This window comes from Sus scrofa, chromosome 1, assembly GCF_054392235.1.
Source record: "Sus scrofa isolate SSC_HxYL_T2T_F1_AM1 chromosome 1, Sscrofa_HxYL_maternal_Yorkshire_Landrace_v2.0, whole genome shotgun sequence".
Classification (NCBI taxonomy): Eukaryota; Metazoa; Chordata; class Mammalia; order Artiodactyla; family Suidae; genus Sus; species Sus scrofa.
In genome coordinates this window covers 152090740-152104078 of record NC_139383.1, presented here as the reverse complement: position 1 = coordinate 152104078, position 13339 = coordinate 152090740, and the positions used below count along the sequence as shown (strand labels likewise).

General features: G+C 72.0%; 5 non-coding genes across 5 annotated transcripts; all 5 read left to right on the top strand.

Moving 5' to 3' along the window:
* Window positions 1–2072: 2072 nt before the first annotated feature.
* On the top strand, window positions 2073–2166 carry LOC146406704 (small nucleolar RNA SNORD116). Its single transcript, XR_014834063.1, has one exon. It is a non-coding gene; the product is annotated as a small nucleolar RNA SNORD116 (small nucleolar RNA).
* A 2617-nt stretch (window positions 2167–4783) lies between these two features.
* Window positions 4784–4877, top strand: LOC146406703 (small nucleolar RNA SNORD116). Its single transcript, XR_014834478.1, has one exon. It is a non-coding gene; the product is annotated as a small nucleolar RNA SNORD116 (small nucleolar RNA).
* A 2581-nt stretch (window positions 4878–7458) lies between these two features.
* On the top strand, window positions 7459–7552 carry LOC146406702 (small nucleolar RNA SNORD116). The gene has a single exon (XR_014834056.1). It is a non-coding gene; the product is annotated as a small nucleolar RNA SNORD116 (small nucleolar RNA).
* Window positions 7553–10108: 2556 nt separating this feature from the next.
* On the top strand, window positions 10109–10202 carry LOC146406701 (small nucleolar RNA SNORD116). Its single transcript, XR_014834052.1, has one exon. It is a non-coding gene; the product is annotated as a small nucleolar RNA SNORD116 (small nucleolar RNA).
* Window positions 10203–12767: 2565 nt separating this feature from the next.
* On the top strand, window positions 12768–12861 carry LOC146406700 (small nucleolar RNA SNORD116). The gene has a single exon (XR_014834047.1). It is a non-coding gene; the product is annotated as a small nucleolar RNA SNORD116 (small nucleolar RNA).
* Window positions 12862–13339: the final 478 nt, after the last annotated feature.

Here is a 13339-nt window from a genome sequence, read left to right as displayed (position 1 = left end):
CCCAGAGACGTGGAGGCGGTGGGGCGCCAGGTGGCCCTGGGCGGGGCCGAGTCGGCCGCGGACTGGGGTCGAGAGAAGTGCAGGAGGGCCAGAGGTCCTGGGCCAGTGTGCGCAGAGCACCGTGAGGGGGAGTGTTGGGTGCCCGGGGCGGCAGTGCCTTCAGGGCGGCCTGGGCTATGATGTGGGATATCCTCAGAGATTTGGGCGGCGCGTGGAAGGCAGGACGGAGGGGTCCCGGGCACGTGAATGGGAGCTGGGTGCCTGTGCCCTGGCCGGTCATGGGTGCCGGCGGGCCATAGAAGTGTGAGCCCGCGGCCAGCTCCCGGGGCCGCTAAGGTGTCCACACACGGGGCTGGGCATTGAGGCCGTGCGGCGCCCCTGCCCTGGCTGAGGCCGTGTTCCTGGGGAGGGAGGACAGGGAGTTGCGCAGTGGGAGGCAGTGTGAGGTTGATACCCAGCAGAGCTAGCCACGCCTGCGGACTGGAGCCCAGCCGAGCTGGTGCCGGGCGGGAGCTGGTGGCAAGGAGGGAGTCTGCTGTGGAGGAAAGGGGGCAGGTGGCGGCGGAAGGGGCGTGAGGGCGTGAGTTTCGGTGCGAGGGTGCCGCTGGGCCCAGGGTCTGGTGCCTCTCCCGTGGAGATGCTGGTGCTGGAGTTAGGGAGGCCTGGGTGTGCATGGGTGTGCCACGCAAAGGAGAGGGTCCCATGGGGCCCGGCGGGCCTTCCGGTGCTGGCGGCGGGGCTGTGGCGTGTGCCTTGCGTGGGGCCCGAGCGCCCAACTGGTGGCAGGCTCCGGGCGCCCGGCGGCAGGCGGTCTTTGCGGGTTGCGTTGTGTCCGGTGGACAGGCGGCAGCCGTGGGGCGGGGTTTGGGGCAGGCAGGCCTCCGGTGTCCCCAGAGTGCCCCGGGGAGACCTGCCTGAGGGACCCAGGTCCCGCGCGCCAGGGGGCCTGGTGTGGCGGGCCTGGAGGGTGAAGGGCGAGCGACCCGAGCCCACAGCCTGGCGGCAGGGGACGCCCCTGGCCATTGGCGGTCAGGGCGAGGTGCGGCCCTGCGGGGTCTCGCACAGGCTCCAGGGCCCTTGGGGTCCCGGAGGGTCCAGCAGAAGGGTCTGTGTTTTGCCCGGGGTCCTGAGAGCGTGCTGGGGATAGCAGGGGTGGAGTGCAGGTGTGCCCATGGGCGCCCCGGGTCCAGAGCCCGCGGAGCCGCTCTCGGGGCGGAGACCTTGCCCCCAGGGGCACGTCAGCGGTCCTGAGGTGAGGCTCCTGCAGAGCACTCTGGGCCGAGTGTGTCTCTCCCTGCGTGGGCAGGCAGTGTCGGTGGCCGGAGCGAGGGTGTTTTCCCATCGGGGTGAGAGGGAGAGCCCCAGGGTGGGCCTGGGGGCGGAATCGGACTGGGGGTTGGGGTGGACTCTTCTGAAGCTGGGAGGGGTGCGGGTGGGCAGGGCCTTAGGGAGCCTGAGGGAGGCGCGGTTCCTGGGGGAAGGGTGTGGCGAGGCGGCGGCAGCCCGTGTCGCGCTGTGGCGCCCCAGGGAAGGGGCAGTGCTGGCCACTCGTGTGGCCCTTTGGCTGCTGGCACCCAGTGAGAGGGGGGAGGCCAGGGACAGGTGGCAGCCAGGCTGCCCACAGGCCCTGGGCGGTGGGGGGCCCGGCCCCTGTGCCTTGGGCAGCCTGGCCCCTTGCTGAGGCGTGCTTGCGCGTGTCCGTTGTCGCCCTCACCCAGCTGCTGCGGCGGAGAGACGGAGGCCAGCGCGGGGAGCGGAAGCCGGAGCCTGTCGGGAGCGACCCCGGGAAGGCCAGTCCCTCCTGCCGGTGGGAGGCGTGTTGGCGTGCGGCCGGTGGCGGGATCGATGGCCACCTGGTAGGCGATGGTAAGCGGCAGTGGCCTGCGCCAAGGTAGCCCCCGGGGGGCGGTGTGTGGCGCCCGGACCCGCACCCTCTGCTCCCGGGGGTGGAGCTGACCTGCTTGCCCGCGGTTGGGCTCGGGAGCCTGCGGGCCGCGGCCAGGAGGGAGCTGGCTGGCCGTCCCGGCGGTGGGGGCTGTGGCGGTGGCCGTCCCGCGGGTGTGCCCGTGCTCGGATCGATGATGACACCCACAAACGCATTCCTTGGAAAATCTGAACAAAATGAGTGAGAACTCACTACCGTCTCCTCATCGCAAACTGAGGTCCGGCACGTGGCTCCCACAGGGGCCGTCGGGGGAGGGTCCCGTTGCCTTGGCTCCCTTGGGTGCGTGCAGCCCTGGGGCGCAGGTGGGGGCAGGCAGGCCTCCGGTGGCCCCGGAGGGCCATGGGGAGAGGAGCCTTGGGGCTGGCCTCCTCGAGGGCAGCCCCGGGGCCCCGGGGCCCCCGGTGCCGGGCGGCAAAGCCTTGGGAGTGGCAGGCCCAGTGTGGGGTGGGCTGCCTGCGGTGTGTGTGAGCGCCGCTGGGCTCTGAGGCCTGCGGCTGCCTCCTTGAGGACTCCGCGGGGTCCTGCCCGCGGTGTCGGGCGCAGAGGGTGTCTGTAGGTTGCGGGTGAGCAGCGGGGGCCTTGGCCTCGGCGGGACTGCCGACCCAGGTTCTGGTGGGGAGAGAGGAGGCCGGCCGGGGGGCCTTGCCGAGATGGCCGTTTGGGCGGGGTCGGACGCCTTGGCCTGGGCCTTCACGGGGTCGGCGGGGCTGCCAGTGCCTTTCCCTCGCAGAGTCCTTGGTGGTCATCGAGAACCCTGGAGCCCCTGCGGCATTTCCCAGAGAAGTGGAGGCGGTGGGGCGCCAGGTTGCCCTGGGCGGTGCCGAGTCGGCCGCGGACTGGGGTCGAGAGAAGTGCAGGAGGGCCAGAGGTCCTGGGCCAGTGTGCGCAGAGCACCGTGAGGGGGAGTGTTGGGTGCCCGGGGCGGCAGTGCCTTCAGGGCGGCCTGGGCTATGATGTGGGATATCCTCAGAGATTTGGGCGGCGCGTGGAAGGCAGGACGGAGGGGTCCCGGGCACGTGAATGGGAGCTGGGTGCCTGTGCCCTGGCCGGTCATGGGTGCCGGCGGGGCATAGAAGTGTGAGCCCGCGGCCAGCTCCCGGGGCCGCTAAGGTGTCCACACACGGGGCTGGGCATTGAGGCCGTGCGGCGCCCCTGCCCTGGCTGAGGCCGTGTTCCCGGGGAGGGAGGACAGGGAGTTGCGCAGTGGGAGGCAGTGTGAGGTTGATACCCAGCAGAGCTAGCCACGCCTGCGGACTGGAGCCCAGCCGAGCTGGTTCCAGGCGGGAGCTGGTGGCAAGGAGGGAGTCTGCTGTGGAGGAAAGGGGGCAGGTGGCGGCGGAAGGGGCGTGAGGTTCGGTGCGAGGGTCCCGCTGGGCCCAGGGTCTAGTGCGTTTCCCGTGGAGATGCTTGTGCTGGAGTTAGGGAGGCCTGGGTGTGCATGGGTGTGGCACGCAAAGGAGAGGGTCCCATGGGGCCCGGCGGGCCTTCCGGTGCTGGCGGCGGGGCTGTGGCGTGTGCCTTGCGTGGGGCCCGAGCGCCCAACTGGTGGCAGGCTCCGGGCGCCCGGCGGCAGGCGGTCTGTGCGGGTTGCGTTGTGTCCGGTGGACAGGCGGCAGCCGTGGGGCGGGGTTTGGGGCAGGCAGGCCTCCGGTGTCCCCAGAGTGCCCCGGGGAGACCTGCCTGAGGGACCCAGGTCCCGCGCGCCAGGGGGCCTGGTGTGGCGGGCCTGGAGGGTGAAGGGCGAGCGACCCGAGCCCACAGCCTGGCGGCAGGGGACGCCCCTGGCCATTGGCGGTCAGGGCGAGGTGCGGCCCTGCGGGGTCTCGCACAGGCTCCAGGGCCCTTGGGGTCCCGGAGGGTCCAGCAGAAGGGTCTGTGTTTTGCCCGGGGTCCTGAGAGCGTGCTGGGGATAGCAGGGGTGGAGTGCAGGTGTGCCCATGGGCGCCCCGGGTCCAGGGCCCGCGGAGCCGCTCTCGGGGCGGAGACCTTGCCCCCAGGGGCACGTCAGCGGTCCTGAGGTGAGGCTCCTGCAGAGCACTCTGGGCCGCGTGTGTCTCTCCCTGCGTGGGCAGGCAGTGTCGGTGGCCGGAGCGAGGGTGTTTTCCCATCGGGGTGAGAGGGAGAGCCCCAGGGTGGGCCTGGGGGCGGAATCGGACTCGGGGTTGGGGTGGACTCTTCTGAAGCTGGGAGGGGTGCGGGTGGGCAGGGCCTTAGGGAGCCTGAGGGAGGCGCGGTTCCTGGGGGAAGGGTGTGGCGAGGCGGCGGCAGCCCGCGTCGCGCTGTGGCGCCCCAGGGAAGGGGCAGTGCTGGCCACTCGTGTGGCCCTTTGGCTGCTGGCACCCAGTGAGAGGGGGGAGGCCAGGGACAGGTGGCAGCCAGGCTGCCCACAGGCCCTGGGCGGTGGGGGGCACGGCCCCTGTGCCTTGGGCAACTGGGCCCCTTGCTGAGGCGTGCTTGCGCGTGTCCGTTGTCGCCCTCACCCAGCTGCTGCGGCGGAGAGACGGAGGCCAGCGCGGGGAGCGGAAGCCGGAGCCTGTCGGGAGCGACCCCGGGAAGGCCAGTCCCTCCTGCCGGTGGGAGGCGTGTTGGCGTGCGGCCGGTGGCGGGATCGATGGCCACCTGGTAGGCGATGGTAAGCGGCAGTGGCCTGCGCCAAGGTAGCCCCCGGGGGGCGGTGTGTGGCGCCCGGACCCGCACCCTCTGCTCCCGGGGGTGGAGCTGACCTGCTTGCCCGCGGTTGGGCTCGGGAGCCTGCGGGCCGCGGCCAGGAGGGAGCTGGCTGGCCGTCCCGGCGGTGGGGGCTGTGGCGGTGGCCGTCCCGCGGGTGTGCCCGTGCTCGGATCGGTGATGACACCCACAAACGCATTCCTTGGAAAATCTGAACAAAATGAGTGAGAACTCACTACCGTCTCCTCATCGCAAACTGAGGTCCGGCACGTGGCTCCCACAGGGGCCGTCGGGGGAGGGTCCCGTTGCCTTGGCTCCCTTGGGTGCGTGCAGCCCTGGGGCGCAGGTGGGGGCAGGCAGGCCTCCGGTGGCCCCGGGGCCCCGGTGCCCGGCGGGAAAGCCTTGGGAGTGGCAGGCCCGGTGTGGGGTGGGCTGCCTGCGGTGTGTGTGAGCGCCGCTGGGCTCTGAGGCCTGCGGCTGCCTCCTTGAGGCCTCCGCGGGGTCCTGCCCGCGGTGTCGGGCGCAGAGGGTGTCTGTAGGTTGCGGGTGAGCAGCGGGGGCCTTGGCCTCGGCGGGACTGCCGACCCAGGTTCTGGTGGGGAGAGAGGAGGCAGGCCGGGGGGCCTTGCCGAGATGGCCGTTTGGGCGGGGTCGGACGCCTTGGCCTGGGCCTTCACGGGGTCGGCGGGGCTGCCAGTGCCTTTCCCTCGCAGAGTCCTTGGTGGTCATCGAGAACCCTGGAGCCCCTGCGGCATTTCCCAGAGACGTGGAGGCGGTGGGGCGCCAGGTGGCCCTGGGCGGTGCCGAGTCGGCCGCGGACTGGGGTCGAGAGAAGTGCAGGAGGGCCAGAGGTCCTGGGCCAGTGTGCGCAGAGCACCGTGAGGGGGAGTGTTGGGTGCCCGGGGCGGCAGTGCCTTCAGGGCGGCCTGGGCTATGATGTGGGATATCCTCAGAGATTTGGGCGGCGCGTGGAAGGCAGGACGGAGGGGTCCCGGGCACGTGAATGGGAGCTGGGTGCCTGTGCCCTGGCCGGTCATGGGTGCCGGCGGGGCATAGAAGTGTGAGCCCGCGGACAGCTCCCGGGGCCGCTAAGGTGTCCACACACGGGGCTGGGCATTGAGGCCGTGCGGCGCCCCTGCCCTGGCTGAGGCCGTGTTCCCGGGGAGGGAGGACAGGGAGTTGCGCAGTGGGAGGCAGTGTGAGGTTGATACCCAGCAGAGCTAGCCACGCCTGCGGACTGGAGCCCAGCCGAGCTGGTGCCGGGCGGGAGCTGGTGGCAAGGAGGGAGTCTGCTGTGGAGGAAAGGGGGCAGGTGGCGGCGGAAGGGGCGTGAGGTTCGGTGCGAGGGTGCCGCTGGGCCCAGGGTCTAGTGCGTTTCCCGTGGAGATGCTTGTGCTGGAGTTAGGGAGGCCTGGGTGTGCATGGGTGTGGCACGCAAAGAAGAGGGTCCCATGGGGCCCGGCGGGCCTTCCGGTGCTGGCGGCGGGGCTGTGGCGTGTGCCTTGCGTGGGGCCCGAGCGCCCAACTGGTGGCAGGCTCCGGGCGCCCAACTGGTGGCAGGCTCCGGGCGCCCGGCGACACACGGTCTGTGCGGGTTGCGTTGTGTCCAGTGGACAGGCGGCAGCCGTGGGGCGGGGTTTGGGGCAGGCAGGCCTCCGGTGTCCCCAGAGTGCCCCGGGGAGACCTGCCTGAGGGACCCAGGTCCCGCGCGCCAGGGGGCCTGGTGTGGCGGGCCTGGAGGGTGAAGGGCGAGCGACCCGAGCCCACAGCCTGGCGGCAGGGGACGCCCCTGGCCATTGGCGGTCAGGGCGAGGTGCGGCCCTGCGGGGTCTCGCCCAGGCTCCAGGGCCCTTGGGGTCCCGGAGGGTCCAGCAGAAGGGTCTGTGTTTTGCCCGGGGTCCTGAGAGCGTGCTGGGGATAGCAGGGGTGGAGTGCAGGTGTGCCCATGGGCGCCCCGGGTCCAGGGCCCGCGGAGCCGCTCTCGGGGCGGAGACCTTGCCCCCAGGGGCACGTCAGCGGTCCTGAGGTGAGGCTCCTGCAGAGCACTCTGGGCCGCGTGTGTCTCTCCCTGCGTGGGCAGGCAGTGTCGGTGGCCGGAGCGAGGGTGTTTTCCCATCGGGGTGAGAGGGAGAGCCCCAGGGTGGGCCTGGGGGCGGAATCGGACTCGGGGTTGGGGTGGACTCTTCTGAAGCTGGGAGGGGTGCGGGTGGGCAGGGCCTTAGGGAGCCTGAGGGAGGCGCGGTTCCTGGGGGAAGGGTGTGGCGAGGCGGCGGCAGCCCGCGTCGCACTGTGGCGCCCCAGGGAAGGGGCAGTGCTGGCCACTGGTGTGGCCCTTTGGCTGCTGGCACCCAGTGAGAGGGGGGAGGCCAGGGACAGGTGGCAGCCAGGCTGCCCACAGGCCCTGGGCCTTGGGGGGCCCGGCCCCTGTGCCTTGGGCAGCCTGGCCCCTTGCTGAGGCGTGCTTGCGCGTGTCCGTTGTCGCCCTCACCCAGCTGCTGCGGCGGAGAGACGGAGGCCAGCGCGGGGAGCGGAAGCCGGAGCCTGTCGGGAGCGACCCCGGGAAGGCCAGTCCCTCCTGCCGGTGGGAGGCGTGTTGGCGTGCGGCCGGTGGCGGGATCGATGGCCACCTGGTAGGCGATGGTAAGCGGCAGTGGCCTGCGCCAAGGTAGCCCCCGGGGGGCGGTGTGTGGCGCCCGGACCCGCACCCTCTGCTCCCGGGGGTGGAGCTGACCTGCTTGCCCGCGGTTGGGCTCGGGAGCCTGCGGGCCGCGGCCAGGAGGGAGCTGGCTGGCCGTCCCGGCGGTGGGGGCTGTGGCGGTGGCCGTCCCGCGGGTGTGCCCGTGCTCGGATCGATGATGACACCCACAAACGCATTCCTTGGAAAATCTGAACAAAATGAGTGAGAACTCACTACCGTCTCCTCATCGCAAACTGAGGTCCGGCACGTGGCTCCCACAGGGGCCGTCGGGGGAGGGTCCCGTTGCCTTGGCTCCCTTGGGTGCGTGCAGCCCTGGGGCGCAGGTGGGGGCAGGCAGGCCTCCGGTGGCCCCGGGGCCCCGGTGCCCGGCGGGAAAGCCTTGGGAGTGGCAGGCCCAGTGTGGGGTGGGCTGCCTGCGGTGTGTGTGAGCGCCGCTGGGCTCTGAGGCCTGCGGCTGCCTCCTTGAGGCCTCCGCGGGGTCCTGCCCGCGGTGTCGGGCGCAGAGGGTGTCTGTAGGTTGCGGGTGAGCAGCGGGGGCCTTGGCCTCGGCGGGACTGCCGACCCAGGTTCTGGTGGGGAGAGAGGAGGCAGGCCGGGGGGCCTTGCCGAGATGGCCGTTTGGGTGGGGTCGGACGCCTTGGCCTGGGCCTTCACGGGGTCGGCGGGGCTGCCAGTGCCTTTCCCTCGCAGAGTCCTTGGTGGTCATCGAGAACCCTGGAGCCCCTGCGGCATTTCCCAGAGACGTGGAGGCGGTGGGGCGCCAGGTGGCCCTGGGCGGTGCCGAGTCGGCCGCGGACTGGGGTCGAGAGAAGTGCAGGAGGGCCAGAGGTCCTGGGCCAGTGTGCGCAGAGCACCGTGAGGGGGAGTGTTGGGTGCCCGGGGCGGCAGTGCCTTCAGGGCGGCCTGGGCTATGATGTGGGATATCCTCAGAGATTTGGGCGGCGCATGGAAGGCAGGACGGAGGGGTCCCGGGCACGTGAATGGGAGCTGGGTGCCTGTGCCCTGGCCGGTCATGGGTGCCGGCGGGGCATCGAAGTGTGAGCCCGCGGCCAGCTTCCGGGGCCGCTAAGGTGTCCACACACGGGGCTGGGCATTGAGGCCGTGCGGCGCCCCTGCCCTGGCTGAGGCCGTGTTCCCGGGGAGGGAGGACAGGGAGTTGCGCAGTGGGAGGCAGTGTGAGGTTGATACCCAGCAGAACTAGCCACGCCTGCGGACTGGAGCCCAGCCGAGCTGGTGCCGGGCGGGAGCTGGTGGCAAGGAGGGAGTCTGCTGTGGAGGAAAGGGGGCAGGTGGCGGCGGAAGGGGCGTGAGGTTCGGTGCGAGGGTCCCGCTGGGCCCAGGGTCTGGTGCGTCTCCCGTGGAGATGCTGGTGCTGGAGTTAGGGAGGCCTGGGTGTGCATGGTTGTGCCACGCAAAGGAGAGGGTGCCATGGGGCCCGGCGGGCCTTCCGGTGCTGGCGGCGGGGCTGTGGCGTGTGCCTTGCGTGGGGCCCGAGCGCCCAACTGGTGGCAGGCTCCGGGCGCCCGGCGGCAGGCGGTCTGTGCGGGTTGCGTTGTGTCCGGTGGACAGGCGGCAGCCGTGGGGCGGGGTTTGGGGCAGGCAGGCCTCCGGTGTCCCCAGAGTGCCCCGGGGAGACCTGCCTGAGGGACCCAGGTCCCGCGCGCCAGGGGGCCTGGTGTGGCGGGCCTGGAGGGTGAAGGGCGAGCGACCCGAGCCCACAGCCTGGCGGCAGGGGACGCCCCTGGCCATTGGCGGTCAGGGCGAGGTGCGGCCCTGCGGGGTCTCGCACAGGCTCCAGGGCCCTTGGGGTCCCGGAGGGTCCAGCAGATGGGTCTGTGTTTTGCCCGGGGTCCTGAGAGCGTGCTGGGGATAGCAGGGGTGGAGTGCAGGTGTGCCCATGGGCGCCCCGGGTCCAGAGCCCTTGGAGCCGCTCTCAGGGCGGAGACCTTGCCCCCAGGGGCACGTCAGCGGTCCTGAGGTGAGGCTCCTGCAGAGCACTCTGGGCCGCGTGTGTCTCTCCCTGCGTGGGCAGGCAGTGTCGGTGGCCGGAGCGAGGGTGTTTTCCCATCGGGGTGAGAGGGAGAGCCCCAGGGTGGGCCTGGGGGCGGAATCGGACTCGGGGTTGGGGTGGACTCTTCTGAAGCTGGGAGGGGTGCGGGTGGGCAGGGCCTTAGGGAGCCTGAGGGAGGCGCGGTTCCTGGGGGAAGGGTGTGGCGAGGCGGCGGCAGCCCGCGTCGCGCTGTGGCGCCCCAGCGAAGGGGCAGTGCTGGCCACTCGTGTGGCCCTTTGGCTGCTGGCACCCAGTGAGAGGGGGGAGGCCAGGGACAGGTGGCAGCCAGGCTGCCCACAGGCCCTGGGCGGTGGGGGGCACGGCCCCTGTGCCTTGGGCAACTGGGCCCCTTGCTGAGGCGTGCTTGCACGTGTCCCTTGTCGCCCTCACCCAGCTGCTGCGGCGGAGAGACGGAGGCCAGCGCGGGGAGCGGAAGCCGGAGCCTGTCGGGAGCGACCCCGGGAAGGCCAGTCCCTCCTGCCGGTGGGAGGCGTGTTGGCGTGCGGCCGGTGGCGGGATCGATGGCCACCTGGTAGGCGATGGTAAGCGGCAGTGGCCTGCGCCAAGGTAGCCCCCGGGGGGCGGTGTGTGGCGCCCGGACCCGCACCCTCTGCTCCCGGGGGTGGAGCTGACCTGCTTGCCCGCGGTTGGGCTCGGGAGCCTGCGGGCCGCGGCCAGGAGGGAGCTGGCTGGCCGTCCCGGCGGTGGGGGCTGTGGCGGTGGCCGTCCCGCGGGTGTGCCCGTGCTCGGATCGATGATGACACCCACAAACGCATTCCTTGGAAAATCTGAACAAAATGAGTGAGAACTCACTACCGTCTCCTCATCGCAAACTGAGGTCCGGCACGTGGCTCCCACAGGGGCCGTCGGGGGAGGGTCCCGTTGCCTTGGCTCCCTTGGGTGCGTGCAGCCCTGGGGCGCAGGTGGGGGCAGGCAGGCCTCCGGTGGCCCCGGGGCCCCGGTGCCCGGCGGGAAAGCCTTGGGAGTGGCAGGCCCAGTGTGGGGTGGGCTGCCTGCGGTGTGTGTGAGCGCCGCTGGGCTCTGAGGCCTGCGGCTGCCTCCTTGAGGCCTCCGCGGGGTCCTGCCCGCGGTGTCGGGCGCAGAGGGTGTCTGTAGGTTGCGGGTGAGCAGCGGGGGCCTTGGCCTCGGCGGGACTGCCGACCCAGGTTCTGGTGGGGAGAGAGGAGGCCGGCCGGGGGGGCCTTGCCGAGATGGCCGTTTGGGCGGGGTCGGACGCCTTGGCCTGGGCCTTCACGGGGTCGGCGGGGCTGCCAGTGCCTGTCCCTCGCAGAGTCCTTGGTGGTCATCGAGAACCCTGGAGCCCCTGCGGCATTTCCCAGAGACGTGGAGGCGGTGGGGCGCCAGGTGGCCCTGGGCGGTGCCGAGTCGGCCGCGGACTGGGGTCGAGAGAAGTGCAGGAGGGCCAGAGGTCCTGGGCCAGTGTGCGCAGAGCACCGTGAGGGGGAGTGTTGGGTGCCCGGGGCGGCAGTGCCTTCAGGGCGGCCTGGGCTATGATGTGGGATATCCTCAGAGATTTGGGCGGCGCGTGGAAGGCAGGATGGAGGGGTCCCGGGCACGTGAATGGGAGCTGGGTGCCTGTGCCCCGGCCGGTCATGGGTGCCGGCGGGGCATAGAAGTGTGAGCCCGCGGCCAGCTCCCGGGGCCGCTAAGGTGTCCACACACGGGGCTGGGCATTGAGGCCGTGCGGCGCCCCTGCCCTGGCTGAGGCCGTGTTCCCGGGGAGGGAGGACAGGGAGTTGCGCAGTGGGAGGCAGTGTGAGGTTGATACCCAGCAGAGCTAGCCACGCCTGCGGACTGGAGCCCAGCCGAGCTGGTGCCGGGCGGGAGCTGGTGGCAAGGAGGGAGTCTGCTGTGGAGGAAAGGGGGCAGGTGGCGGCGGAAGGGGCGTGAGGGCGTGAGTTTCGGTGCGAGGGTCCCGCTGGGCGCAGGGTCTAGTGCGTCTCCCGTGGAGATGCTGGTGCTGGAGTTAGGGAGGCCTGGGTGTGCATGGGTGTGCCACGCAAAGGAGAGGGTGCCATGGGGCCCGGCGGGCCTTCCGGTGCTGGCGGCGGGGCTGTGGCGTGTGCCTTGCGTGGGGCCCGAGCGCCCAACTGGTGGCAGGCTCCGGGCGCCCGGCGGCAGGCGGTCTGTGCGGGTTGCGTTGTGTCCGGTGGACAGGCGGCAGCCGTGGGGCGGGGTTTGGGGCAGGCAGGCCTCCGGTTTCCCCAGAGTGCCCCGGGGAGACCTGCCTGAGGGACCCAGGTCCCGCGCGCCAGGGGGCCTGGTGTGGCGGGCCTGGAGGGTGAAGGGCGAGCGACCCGAGCCCACAGCCTGGCGGCAGGGGACGCCCCTGGCCATTGGCGGTCAGGGCGAGGTGCGGCCCTGCGGGGTCTCGCACAGGCTCCAGGGCCCTTGGGGTCCCGGAGGGTCCAGCAGAAGGGTCTGTGTTTTGCCCGGGGTCCTGAGAGCGTGCTGGGGATAGCAGGGGTGGAGTGCAGGTGTGCCCATGGGCGCCCCGGGTCCAGGGCCCGCGGAGCCGCTCTCGGGGCGGAGACCTTGCCCCCAGGGGCACGTCAGCGGTCCTGAGGTGAGGCTCCTGCAGAGCACTCTGGGCCGCGTGTGTCTCTCCCTGCGTGGGCAGGCAGTGTCGGTGGCCGGAGCGAGGGTGTTTTCCCATCGGGGTGAGAGGGAGAGCCCCAGGGTGGGCCTGGGGGCGGAATCGGACTCGGGGTTGGGGTGGACTCTTCTGAAGCTGGGAGGGGTGCGGGTGGGCAGGGCCTTAGGGAGCCTGAGGGAGGCGCGGTTCCTGGGGGAAGGGTGTGGCGAGGCGGCGGCAGCCCGCGTCGCGCTGTGGCGCCCCAGGGAAGGGGCAGTGCTGGCCACTCGTGTGGCCCTTTGGCTGCTGGCACCCAGTGAGAGGGGGGAGGCCAGGGACAGGTGGCAGCCAGGCTGCCCACAGGCCCTGGGCGGTGGGGGGCACGGCCCCTGTGCCTTGGGCAGCCTGGCCCCTTGCTGAGGCGTGCTTGCGCGTGTCCGTTGTCGCCCTCACCCAGCTGCTGCGGCGGAGAGACGGAGGCCAGCGCGGGGAGCGGAAGCCGGAGCCTGTCGGGAGCGACCCCGGGAAGGCCAGTCCCTCCTGCCGGTGGGAGGCGTGTTGGCGTGCGGCCGGTGGCGGGATCGATGGCCACCTGGTAGGCGATGGTAAGCGGCAGTGGCCTGCGCCAAGGTAGCCCCCAGGGGGCGGTGTGTGGCGCCCGGACCCGCACCCTCTGCTCCCGGGGGTGGAGCTGACCTGCTTGCCCGCGGTTGGGCTCGGGAGCCTGCGGGCCGCGGCCAGGAGGGAGCTGGCTGGCCGTCCCGGCGGTGGGGGCTGTGGCGGTGGCCGTCCCGCGGGTGTGCCCGTGCTCGGATCGATGATGACACCCACAAACGCATTCCTTGGAAAATCTGAACAAAATGAGTGAGAACTCACTACCGTCTCCTCATCGCAAACTGAGGTCCGGCACGTGGCTCCCACAGGGGCCGTCGGGGGAGGGTCCCGTTGCCTTGGCTCCCTTGGGTGCGTGCAGCCCTGGGGCGCAGGTGTGGGCAGGAAGGCCTCCGGTGGCCCCGGGGCCCCGGTGCCCGGCGGGAAAGCCTTGGGAGTGGCAGGCCCAGTGTGGGGTGGGCTGCCTGCGGTGTGTGTGAGCGCCGCTGGGCTCTGAGGCCTGCGGCTGCCTCCTTGAGGCCTCCGCGGGGTCCTGCCCGCGGTGTCGGGCGCAGAGGGTGTCTGTAGGTTGCGGGTGAGCAGCGGGGGCCTTGGCCTCGGCGGGACTGCCGACCCAGGTTCTGGTGGGGAGAGAGGAGGCCGGCCGGGGGGCCTTGCCGAGATGGCCGTTTGGGCGGGGTCGGACGCCTTGGCCTGGGCCTTCACGGGGTCGGCGGGGCTGCCAGTGCCTGTCCCTCGCAGAGTCCTTGGTGGTCATCGAGAACCCTGGAG